Source organism: Arachis ipaensis, chromosome B2 (genome assembly GCF_059453495.1).
Source record: "Arachis ipaensis isolate K30076 ecotype BB chromosome B2, ASM5945349v1, whole genome shotgun sequence".
Classification (NCBI taxonomy): Eukaryota; Viridiplantae; Streptophyta; class Magnoliopsida; order Fabales; family Fabaceae; genus Arachis; species Arachis ipaensis.
In genome coordinates, this window is record NC_142437.1 from 112,207,181 (window position 1) to 112,221,048 (window position 13,868).

The following is a 13,868-nucleotide window of genomic DNA, read 5'->3' on the forward strand; positions in this document are numbered from 1 at the left end:
CACCATTGGAGATGTCACTATTCAGTGAGCTTTATGTGATCTTGGAGCTAGCATCAATCTTATGCCACTTTCAGTGAGGAAAAAGCTTCAAACTGAGGAGGTAAAACCCACTCGTATTTCTCTTCAACTTGCTGATCTTTCTATTAAATTACATGTGGGTGTTGTTGAGGATTTACTTGTGAAAGTAGGACCATTTATTTTTCCTGCTGGTTTTGTTATATTAGACATGGAAGAGGATGTAAAATCATCTATTATTCTTGGTAGACCCTTTTTAGCTACAGGAAGAGTTCTGATTGATGTGCAAAAGGGTGAATTAACCCTGAGGGTAAATGAAGAACATGTAGTCCTTAATGTTTTTGAAGCTCTCAAGCACCCTAATGATTCTGAAGGGTGTATGAGAATTGATGTTGTTGAACCACTTGTTCAAGAAGTACTGGAAGCTGAGGCACTTGATGATATTCTGGATCCTATTTCTGAGTATGGATTAGTTGAAGTTGATAATTCACCACCCCAGAAGGCTATGGTTCACACGCCTAAAGCAGAGGAGGAAGCCCCCAAGCTTGAGCTCAAACCTTTACCTCCTTCTCTGAAATATGTGTTCTTGGGTGAAAATGATTCCTATCCTGTGATTATTAGCTCTTCCCTGAAGCCTGAAGAGGAAGAGGTGCTGATTATAGTGCTCAGGAGCCATAAAACAGCTCTTGGGTGGACCATTAGTAACTTGAAAGGGATTAGTCCAACCAAGTGTATGCACAAGATCCTCCTTGAAGATAATGCTAAACCAGTTGTGTAACCACAAAGGAGACTCAATCCAACCATGAAAGAGGTGGTCCAAAAAGAGGTAATGAAACTATGGGAAGTATGTATTATTTACCCTATTTCTGACAGTCATTGGGTAAGTCCTGTGCAGGTAGTTCCCAAGAAAGGAGGGATGACAGTGATCAAGAATGAAGAGAATGAGCTTATTCCTACAAGAACCGTCACAGGATGGAGAATATGTATAGATTATGGGAGGCTCAACACTGCTACCAGGAAGGATCACTTCCCCCTGCCGTTCATTGATCAGATGCTTGAGAGGTTAGCTGGTCATACTTTTTACTGTTTTCTAGATGGATATTCTGGATATAATCAAAATGCAGTGGACCCTCAAGATCAAGAGAAGACATCATTCACATGCCCCTTTGGAGTATTTGCCTACAGGAGAATACCTTTTGGACTTTGCAATGCTCCAGCAACTTTTCAGAGGTGTATGCTTTCAATTTTTTCTGATATGGTTGAAACGTTCATTGAGGTATTTATGGATGACTTTTCTATTTTTGGTAATTCTTTTGAATCTTGCCTTAAGCATTTATCTCTTGTCTTGAAACGATGTCAAGAATCAAACCTTGTTTTAAATTGGGAAAAATGTCATTTTATGGTTACAGAAGGTATTGTTCTTGGACACCGGATTTCAAGTAAGGGGATTGAGGTTGACAGAGCAAAGGTGGAGGTAATTGAAAAATTACCATCACCAACTAATGTTAAGGCAGTCAGGAGTTTCTTGGGTCATGCAGGATTTTATAGAAGATTTATAAAGGATTTTTCTAAAATTGTTGAACCATTAAGCAACCTGTTGGTTGCTGATGTTCCTTTGTCTTTGATTCTGATTGCCTGCATGCTTTTGAAACTCTGAAAGCAAACCTTACCTCTGCTCCCATCATAGCTCCCCCTGACTGGGATTTATCATTTGAATTAATGTGTGATGCTAGTGACTTTGCTATAGGAGCTGTTTTAGGACAAAGGCATGGTAAGCTTGTACATGTCATTTACTATGCCAATCGTGTGTTAAATGATGCCCAAAAGAATTACACAACTATAGAAAAGGAATTATTAGTTGTTATGTATATTGTTGATAACTTTAGGTCTTATTTACTTGGTTCTAAGGTTATTGTTTACACTGACCATGCTGCTTTGAAGTACCTTCTAACCAAGCAGGACTCTAAACCAAGATTAATCAGATGGGTGTTACTCCTTCAGGAGTTTGATATTGAGATAAAAGGCAGAAAAGGGTTAGAAAATCAAGTAGCTGACCATCTCTCCAGAATTGAGCCTGAAGCAGGAGTACAATCACCCACAGCTGTGACTGAGACGTTTCTGGATGAGCAATTGTTCCTCATTCAGCAAGCTCCATGGTTTGCAGACATTACAAATTATAAGGCCATGAATTTTATTCCAAGGGAGTACAGTAAGCAACAAGTGAAGAAGCTATTGACTGATGTAAAGTACTACATTTGGGAGGAACCATACCTTTTTAAAAGGTGTTCAGATGGTATCATCCAGAGATGTGTCCCAGATGAAGAAAAATAGCAGATTCTTTGACACTGTCATGGTTCTAAGTATGGAGGCCACTTTGGTGGTGAAAGGACAGCCACAAAGGTCCTTCAGAGCGGGTTTTACTGGCTGACTCTCTTCAGAGACTCAAGAGCATTTGTGAAGCACTGTGACAGATGTGAAAAAGCCACAAATCTCCCTACCAACCATGAAATGCCACAGCAGGGATTCTTGAGATTGAGTTGTTTGATGTGTGGGGTATTGATTTCATGGGACCTTTTCCACCTTCACATTCAAACAACTATATTCTAGTGGCAGTTGATTATGTGTCCAAGTGGGTGGAAGCTGTGGCTCTACCCACCAATATGCCAAGGTGGTAATGAGTTTTCTTCAGAGATATATCTTTAGCCGGTTTGATCTCCCAAGGACACTCATTAGTGATGGTGAAAGCCACTTCTGTAACAGACAGCTGGACTCACTTCTGCAGAGATATGGAGTCCGTCATAAAGTGGCAACCCCCTATCATCCTTAGACAAGTGGATAGGTTGAAGTTTCCAACAGGGAACTCAAGAGGATTCTAGAGAAGACCGTCAGTGTTTCAAGAAAGGACTGGTCTAGGAAGCTTGATGATGCTCTCTGGACATACCGGACAGCTTACAAGACTCCTATTGGCATGTCCCCTTATCAGTTGGTCTATGGCAAAGCCTGTCACTTGCCAGTTGAGCTGGAGCATAAAGCTTACTAGGCAATCCGATATCTGAATCTTGATTCAAAAGCTGCAGGAATCAAGCGAATGCTTCAGTTGAATGAGCTTGATGAATTCAGATATTCGGCTTATGAGAATGCCAAGCTCTATAAGGAGAGAACCAAGTTACTGCATGACAAGAAGATTGCCATCAGAGTCTTTGAGCCAGGACAGAGAGTGCTTCTGTATAATTCTAAGCTCAAACTCTTTCTCGGGAAGCTGAAATCCCGGTGGTCAGGACCGTTTGTGGTTACCAGAGCTTCATCATATGGTTATGTGGAAATACAAGAAAACAATTCTGACAGGAAATTTACAGTTAATGGCCAGAGGTTGAAGCACTATCTTGGAGGCGAGATCGATCGACAGAGGTCCGCTCATCTGCTAAATTAGCAGAACTGACCGTCAAGCTAGTGACGTTAAAGAAGCGCTTGTCAGGAGGCAACCCGATAATTTCATATCCTTAGTTATTTTTCGTAGTAGTAGTTTTCTTACTTATTTGATTTTTATTGAGTTTTTACTATTTTTCTGATCATGCAGCTATTTTTATAACAGGAACCGAATAAATAAAAAAATGAGCACATGATGCGCAAGCGTCGCTGACGCGTACACGTCATATGTGTGCGTGAAAAATAAAATTTGACAGAGAATTGAGCAGGAGTGCGGCTGGAACTGTGCTGGGCGCATAAGCTGCGTCACGCATACGCGTCCCTGACGCGTGCACGTCGTTTGCGCAAATGGCCACCCACGCGTACGCGTGACCCTGAAAAACGGCGTCAATAAGTGTTTGGGCAGAGAGTTGTGCTGGTGTGGGGCTGGAACTGTGCTGGGCGCACAAGCCCTATCACGCGTACGCGTCCCTGACGCGTGTGTATCGTTTTCCCATCCTGGCTGTCCACGCATCCGCGTCACTTGGAAATTGCGCGATCCACGCGTACGCGTGCCTTACGCGTACGCGTCGCATGCGACGCCCAAATTTAAAACTCTCAGCGCCTGATTTCAAATCATCCACCCCCCAATCCTAATTCTCTCTTGTTCTTTTATCCTTTTATTCTTCTTTTATCTTACTATTTGTTTTTGTTTTCAGTTCTTCTTTGCTTGAGAACAAGCAAACCTTTAAGTTTGGTGTTATCGCTACGCTTATGGCTTTTTTGCTTATTTTAATAGCACCAAAGGGAGATGAATGTTCTTCATGGAGGAATAAGATGGCCACTAGCATAACTGAGGTGGTTGAGTTCCCTTCATTGTATTTCTCTTCCGTTCTTATTTTGTTGTTTTCTGTTTTCTGTTGCTTTGATTGCCTGCATGGTCTTTAGTACTTTTAGTTCTTAGAATTAGTTTCATTCTATTATTTGTCTCATGTACCGCTCACTGAAATTGAATCTAAAAAGAAAAAGAAAAAAAAGAAGTGATATATTGCATGAGAAATTGAGTTTATATTGAAGAGTAGTCTTATTCACTCAAATGTGGTGGTATTTTCTGTGACTCTGAATACATGACATGAACAGTGCATATTTAAATTTGAATCAAAGAATGTTGATGTACAAGAAACAGAAATTTAGATAATTATTATGACTTCTCTGAAATAAACAAAAATTTAATCCTTGAAGCAAAAGAGACAGCAAAAAAAAAAAGAAGAGAAGATATAAAAGCAAGGTCCAAGGCTCTGAGCATCAATGACTAGGGAGGTCAGACATGATTAAAAGCTCAAAGAGTTATTTTCCTAGTCACATGCTTGTGGTGTTCTTGTGTCAAGTAATCCTTGAGACAAAACATTTAGAGTCGAGATCAATTGCAATTAGCAGAGTATGCCAAAGGCTTTGAGCACCACTATCTGGGAGTAACTGAAAGAAAAATCAGAACTTAAAGAGAGTTCCCCAGTTAAGTGCTTGTAGTGTTTCTATGTCAAGTGAAGCTTGAGACAAAACATTTAAAGGCACGGCTTGGCTCAAGGTGCAAAGCACCAAGGACAAGAAAAATTGTTGTGTTCAAGGGTTAAATTGAGTTACAAAAGATCAGAGAATTCATAATATTATCCGGATTCTAATTCCGAATGACACTGACATCCTTCTGATTCAAAGGAGAGTGAGATGCCAAAACTATTCAAGATTGCAGTTGTAAACCCCACTATAAGAAGAGACATGAGCTTAATCAAACTCTCCTTCTCATGCAAATTCACATTTTAAGCTTATATTAATTTGGTTGCTTGAGGACAAGCAACAATTCAAGTTTGGTGTTGTGATGCGTGAGCATCTTTCCTATATTTTCCTAGTGAATTTGCATTTAAATTGTTGAGTTTAACCAAGAATTAATTATCTTTTAGCCACTATGGATGCTACTTTGAGTCTTGTGCAATTCTGTTTATTTTAGGTAGCATTCGGATGGATTTGATGGAGTTTCTGCAAGAGAAAGAGAAGAAACCAAGGAGCTGACCAGCAAGGAGCGACGCGTGCGCGTGCCTGACGCGTACGCGTGAAAAGCAAAGTTGCTCAGCGACGCGTGGGCGTACCTGACGCGTACGCGTGACACGCGAAGAAGACCATCGACGCGTACGCGTGATTGACGCGTACGCGTGACATGCGCCACATGCAGAATTCGCAGAAAATACTGGGGGCGATTTCAGGCCGAGTTTCGACCCAGTTTTCAGCCCAGAAACATAGAGTAGAGCCAGGGGATAGCAGAGACTCAAGGGAGATTCACACAAGAATGGTTATGCCCACTCCAAATTAGGCATGGACCCTACGAAGCAAGTGGTCTCCATCCATCAATTAAAGACATGCCATAAGCAGAAATTAATTCTGATTTAAACTTTAATTTTTATTTAAAAATAGGAAAAGATATTATTTTAGTTTTAGAAGATAGATTTTAAATTTAGTAGGATTAGATATAAAAAGGGGATTGGAATTATTCCACAAGGGATTCCATTCCACAACTACCAAAATACATTTTATCAGAATTCTTATTTTTCTTTCTGAACCATGAGCAACTAAACCTCCACTTTTAAGGTTAGGAGCTCTGTCTATTTATATGGATTGATTCTATTGTTTTCTTTATTTTAATTCATGTACTGATTTATAATTCAAGAATTATTTTTGTTATTTATTTTATGAATTTGGGTGGAACGGAAGTATGACCCATGTTCTAATTGAGTTCTTGTAAAACTTGGAAAAGCTCTTCACTTGAACAACAGCTTGAAAACAAATTCTCCTAAATTTTAAATTATCTGGATTTAACGAGATACGTGACATATAATCCTTTTATATTTGGGTAATTAGAGTTTTTGTGGCATAATTGGAATAAATTGACCAAGGAATTGGCAGTTGATGAATTTTAGAGGAGACTAGAAAGGTCTAAGGAATTAGGGTCTAGTCACATACAGTTTGCCATGAATTAAATCTTGCATTATTAGAATAAATTAATAAAAAAAGTTAATCAGGAAAATAGATATTTCTGAAACCTTAACTGTTTCTCCATACTTTATTCCCAACTTATTTACTTGCCTGTCTTTAATATTCTTTCTATTGTTTAATGTCTTTGAACTCTCAAACACTATTTTCTGTTTGCCTAACTAAGTAAATTAATCAACTATTGTTGTTTAATCCATCAATCCTCGTGGGATCGACCCTCACTCACCTGAAGTATTACTTGATACGACCCGGTGTACTTGCCGGTTAGATTGTGGATTATAAAATTCCACACCATTTGTTAATCATTAATTTATTGACTGTATTACGTTTTGCTCCCGTGTTCATTTAAATTGAGAAAGCATTTTATATTAGTGACTAATTTATTATCTATGTTTGCATCGTTAGTTATGTAACTTATATCTACAAGTTGATATTTGATTGTTATTATTAATATATTTGTGAAAACATGTATTTTAACTTTTGATTTTATTTTTTTATAATTTTATAATTTTAATTATGACCTAGTCAGTCGAGTGAATCAGGCCACCAGTTAAATCAGTGATTCACTAGTTAAACTAGTGATCCAATCATATGACAGGGTCAATTATCAACTCAATTCTAAAAATTATAATGAATACTATCCAATTTAGATCTACTCTATATGTTTTTGTTGTTTGTGCTCCAATAGTTGTTTTAACAACAAATTAATATTTCAAAACTTTAAAACTAGACAGATTAGTCATATCCACTAACAATATCAACCCGTTTTTGATAAAAAGACTTAATGAATTTAACAAAAACAAATATCAGAAACTTATTTAACAAACGTGGTTTATCACAAAGTTTTCAAGAATATTTAATTTTATTCCGCAATTTCGGACGTCAAGTAAGTTTATTCAAAATTGGTCAATCAACTCAACTTTTATTTTGTTATTTTTACTTACTAATTACTATACTCATTCCAGAATTTATTTGTTTTTTCATTCAAATATTATTACCAAAATTTTGATTAAAATGTTCAATTATAATAATTTTTTATGCTAACCATGTCAGGATAATTGTAGGATTTGGAGTAAGACTCAAGATCAGACACAATTTTTGTGTCTTAATTTGTTTATTTGCACTTTGTATTATATTTTCAACTAAACACGCTATATAAACCTAAAAACTATACTGTTATTAAAATACCAGATCACATTTAAATTTATATTATCTATTATTATGATAGTTTTTTCTGCAACTGTTATCTCAATTACAGTATTTTTTATTGCAGGCTTGTCACGTCTTCTCACGCAGATCCTTCTTCTAATTAGTTATTTGATTATATGATATGATATCCAATGAAATTTATTAATTAAATTTGATTTAACCCCTCAAATAATTGCATCCTACCTTCTTCATACATATGCTTTTATATCAAACCCAATAATTGTTTCGGATGATGATTTTCAGACATTATTATTCCAATTATTCACCGAAAGTGGAGATTTTCTGTTGGGCATGCAGCAATATTATTATTGATAATGCACATGGCTTTTGTAGTTTTCTATAATCATAATTTTGATTATAGATAGAATAAGAATTTTGATTAAAGAACCAACTTTTCTTTAACTAATATTCGGTTAAAGAAAAAGAAAGAGAAAGAAAAAGAGAAATGTTCTAGAATATTGGCCCAAAAAATTAGGTCTAATATTTTCCTAATTTGATTTAGAATAACTGAATTTTAAGACCTATTTGTGCCAAGAGATTTGTTAGTTTATTTCTCCCCAATGCTTTTGGTTCAATTCTTTTCCCTCTTTTATTATTGCTCCAATTCACCAAATTATGAAGAGATAAAGTCAATAATGAGAAAAATAGAATCTTAAACAGAGAATGGAAATTCATTGCACATGGGGCTCATAATAATGCAAAGAATTCTTTTTGTTTTTTAACTCATAGAAGTTGTTGTCTAAAACCATGTTCGTTATACTATACTAACTAATGATTGATAATGATCCGAAAGTTTTTTTTTTTTTGTCATTATACTACTCACACATTCACACTTTGAGGCTGCGTTAAAATTGGGGATTGGATTAATTAGGGTTAATCAAGTAAAAAAGGGTTGAGATGAAAATAAAATTAGATAGTTAGTAGACTTAAAATACAGCTTATTATTTACATTATTCGCATATCATATTGTTCACCTAACAGAATTATTTCTGTTAAATCTTATCTCAGTCTAAGCTAGAGTTTAAATTTGGTATAGTTAGACTAAGAAACAATGTGATTACTACTTAGTCTAGGTCTCCTTTGCATAATGATGCGAAAGACAAATAATATTAAACCATAGTGGTCATTCCCGTAAAAAGTCATATGCTTTTATACGAAGATGATATTATAAATCATTAAATCGTTTGACATGTTCAACTGAATATAATTGACTGAACGATCTAATGGTTTATATTACAATGTCATCTTCATGTGAATTTGTTTTTACGAGAGCATTTATCATTATTTATTATATAAAATATTGCAAGAAAAAATTGTAGAACTTTTTTTTATATTAGATTATTAGGTGTGAATTTTCTAAAAATACTCAAATTATGTGTTATATATATGCATTTGTGAGTTTTTATAAAATGTCAATCACGTTTTGTTAAAACGTTAATAATATTTGTCTTTTCATAATTAAAATTATATTTTTTTACAAAATGTCAATTTTTTATTTTTTTATCACAAAACATTACTGATATTTTATCTTTTTATAGTTAATTTTTGTTTATCATAAAACATTAAGGATGTTTTATACCCCTAAACCCTAAACCCTAACAGTATAAAATATTAAAATAATTTAAAATTCTCATATTTTATATTAAAATTATTCATATAAAAAAAATTAGTAAAACCTTCACTGGAAACAAATGAAACATAGATAACAGCATCATTGAATTAGGCAACATGAATCTATCAGCGCAACAATTTTAACTTTAGATAACAATGTTTTAGGCAAAAAATTTTTTTTCATTTTTCTAATTATATTTTTTTACAATATTTTTTTAGGCAACGGCGTACGAAATATTATTAAACAATATTATTGTCCCAGTCAATATTTGCAAAATGCAAAGATTGAAAAACGACTTGGAATCTAATTAAACAATACTTTTAATGCATGACAACGTTTTTCAGGTAGTATTATTGTGGAAAGACAAATTTAGTAAAGTGTATAATTAACTTTAAAAATTAAGATGTACGAACAAGATTTGACAGATTCAAGGAAGCATAAATAGAATAAAGTATTGGGAGAATTTTAAATGTTTTTGAAAATGTCCATGTTGCAATAGTATTAATAGTTGATTTTAATTATAAAAAATATATATAATATATATTAATTAAAATTATTAGAATGTCAGTTTTTAATGAATATTTAAAAATTTTCCTAAAGTAATAATCTATCTCTTTGCATATAAAATGTTAAATTTCAGTTAAGGATATAATCAATTATATGTCTTTTTTTAGTAATTTAAAATTTTGATAGGAATAATTTTATAATATGAAATTAGAGTCTATTAAATTTAATATTATTGGACCACTTACTTACAAATATTTACGCACTAAATGATCATTTCTGAGTATGAACATAATATATTATAAATTTTACTTTTTTTTTATTAAAGATGTCTTCACAAAATTTATAAATATGAGAAATTCTTCATTTTATGAGCTAGTAGTTTTTAAAATTGAATTAGACCTATTTTATTTTAATTCCAATATAATACCAAAATTTTTATAATTAAAGATTTATATTAAAAATATAATAATTTATATGTTTTTTATTATCTTAAACTTTTGTAAAAAATAATTTTAATTTATAGAAATCTGTTAAATGAATTCTCATCTCATGATGAGACTCTACCTATAGAAATTTTATTGTAGAATTTTTCGTCTATTACTAAGAACTTATTTATTCTCAAACTCCAAAGATAATTAAAGGGTAAAGTACTAAATTGGTCCCCTAGGTTTGGGCGTAATTCTGTTTTGGTCCTTAAGGTTTAAAGTGTTCTATTTGAATAAAAGTTTCATTTAGCATCAATTTAGTCCCACAGTGAGGTCAAAATTAAATAATTAACAAAATGTCCTACATAACAACAGTACAAGAACAAAATCGATAATCTGGAGAACAAGTACAAGCTCCAGAGGCATAAAATCAACCATTGATACATCAATACATTTATTTATTATTTTTTTATAATATAAATAAAATATTTTATATAAAACTAAAGAAAATGATAAATAAATGTATTGATACATTAATGGTTGATTTTGTGCCTCTGGAGCTTGTACTTGTTCTCCAGATTATCGATTTTGTTCTTGAACTGTTGTTATGTAGGACATTTTGTTAATTATTTAATTTTGACCTCACTGTGGGACTAAATTGATGCTAAATGAAACTTTTTTGGATTCAAATAGAATACTTTAAACCTTAAGGACCAAAACAGAATTACGCCCAAACCTAAGGGACCAATTTAGTACTTTACCCATAATTAAAAGTCGTTGCTTATTCAATTTTGTTCATGCATATATTTTTCTTAGAATTGTTTTCAATAAAAATAAAATTTAAACCACCTCTACTAGACTCTTAGAAAATAAAAAAGTTATTAATATTAATTTAAATATAAGACAAATATAAAAAGAAAATATGAGTCATATTGATAGCTCCTAAGGCCCAAATGAAGAAGACCAGCCCGAAATGGAGTTGCCCAATACAGAGGAAGACACAAAAGGGCAGCCAACGCAAGGTATTGGGCCGTCTCAAGTGGAAGAACCCAAAAAGCAGCGAACCAAGAGAGCTCCAGGCTGGATGAAGGATTTTGTTATTGGATGAGCTGTGCGTAACAAAGAAACGTTTCCCTGTGCTGAGTTGGTTAGTTTGTTACGGGAAAAGAGAAAATATATGGGATTGAGAATGATTCGGAGTTAATTGGAGTATTGTGTGAAGAAACGTTTTCTGGAGTGCTCCCCCACTCGAATAGGGGCAGTATCTGTTTCGTTCATTTCCATTATCATTTCACATTCAATAATATACAATTTTCATTCCATTACTGTGCATTCTACTATATTTCACTACTCAATTGTAATATCATTAACAGTCACAAGTAGAGTCTATCATTGGTGCTCTCGTTGAGAGAGGATGGTGATCCCTGCTGAACTCAACCCACAGCACGAGCTTGCAGCTCTGCAGAGAAGTCATGTTGAGATTGCCAGCCAAGTCCACCACGAATGAGCGAATGGATGGGCTGGAAGAGTCACTGCGGGAGATTCGGAGCATGCTGAAAGAATTCCTGAAGAAAAAGAAGGTGGTCAGTGAGTCCGATGAGGAGGATGGAGCACAATCATCTTACAGGCAATCTGTTCGCAACAATAATCACATGACTAGAGGTATTAAAGCTGAACTACCAATCTTTGATGGTGATAGAGTAGAAGAATGGGTATTCAAAGCCCGTGAGTACTTTGAATGGTATGCTGTACCGGAGGACATGAGAGTGCGTATGATTTCTTTTCATTTAACTGGTCCTGCTTATGCATGGTATCGTTGGGGTGTTAATAACAATATCCGTTATACATGGGACTCATTTTTAGAAGCTCTCTTAGTTCGTTTTGGACAGAATCAATTTTACGATCCTAAAGCAGCACTCAAGGAGTTAAAACAGGTGAATACTGTGGCTGAGTACCAAAGCCAATTTGAGGAGCTCACCAATCAGGTGACGGGACTAAGTGAGGAATGGGTAATCTCTCTATTTGTGGGTGGTTTGCAAGATTACTTAAAATGTGAGCTACTCCTAGCCAAACCTACCTCATATGTGACAGCAGTATCCTTAGCCAAGCTCTATGAGCAGAAAAACAACAGTCCCCACCCCAAATTCACAAGCCTACCTCACCCAAACAGCCGCCATAACAGCCCAAACACCAACCCTCCACCCACCAGAAACCCAAACAACACTTCTCAACCCCAATTTGTTCCTGTCCCACTCAATTCACCCAACACCAACAACAAAAAAAATTTGAATTCTACCCCACCATTTAAGAAACTATCAGCTGCTGAAATTAAAATGAAGAGGGAAAAGGGATTGTGTTATTATTGTGACGAGAAGTGGTCACCTGGACATCGGTGCAAGACATCCTGCTATCTATTGATAGGAGATGAGGAAATGCAGGAAATTCTGAAGGAGCCTGAACCTGCTGTGATCCAAATTACAAATGAGGAGCAACCTGTAGTGGTTGGTCCTGCACAACCAGAAATCAGTTTTAATGCCATGGTTGGTCAATACCAACCAACAACATTTAGGCTGAAAGGAAGTTACAAGGGACACGAAGTTATGGTCCTGATTGATGGAGGCAGTTCGCATAATTTTGTGAAAGCCAATGTTGCTGAAAAACTGGATTTCCCAATTCAACAAACCACACCACTGCAAGTACTGGTTGGAAATGGTGATGTCATTGGTTGTAAGGCAGTGTGTGAAAATGTACCCCTGGTAATGCAAGGGTATCAGTTTACCATCAGCACTTTCATGCTAGATTTACAGGGTGCTGATATAGTTTTGGGAGTACAATGGCTCATGTGCTTGGGCTATGTAACAACACATTATGGTCTACTCACTATGGAATTTGTTGTGAATAATTTACCTATCAAATTACAAGGAAACAGGCTGCTTCAGTCTGAGGCGATTAGTAACAAGATGCTACGAAGGATGGTGACATCTGAGGTGGTAACCACTATGTACCACTTGAAGATGGTGGATGAGGAGAAGGTATCGGAAGCCACTATCCCCATGGAAGTGCAGCGGGTTCTAGAGGAGCATCAGGAAGTGTTTGAAGAACCTACCCAACTGCCACCCCACCGTGATGTGGACCATAATATCAACCTCATTCCAGGGTCACAGCCTGTGAGTATACGACCCTATAAATATCCTCATTTTCAGAAGGAAGAGATGGAGAGATTAGTGTCTGAGATGCTTGAAGCAGGCATTATTCGGGAAAGTCAAAGCGCTTTTTCTAGTCCCGTGTTGTTGGTTAAGAAGAAGGACGGAAGCTGGCGGTTTTGTGTGGATTATAGGGCTCTAAATGCTATTACTGTCAAGGACAAATTCCCTATTCCAACCATTGATGAGATATTGGATGAACTTTTTGGGGCAGAATATTTTTCCAAGATCGATTTACGGTCGGGATATCATCAAATTCGCATGAATGAGAGTGCGATTCCCATGATAGCCTTCAGAACTCACCAAGGGCACTATGAGTTTGTGGTGATGCCCTTTGGTCTCACGAATGCTCCCTCCACATTTCAGGCCACTATGAATAAGGTATTCAGACCCTACCTGAGAAAGTTCATTGTTGTTTTCCTTGATGACATTCTCATCTACAGCAAGACGTGG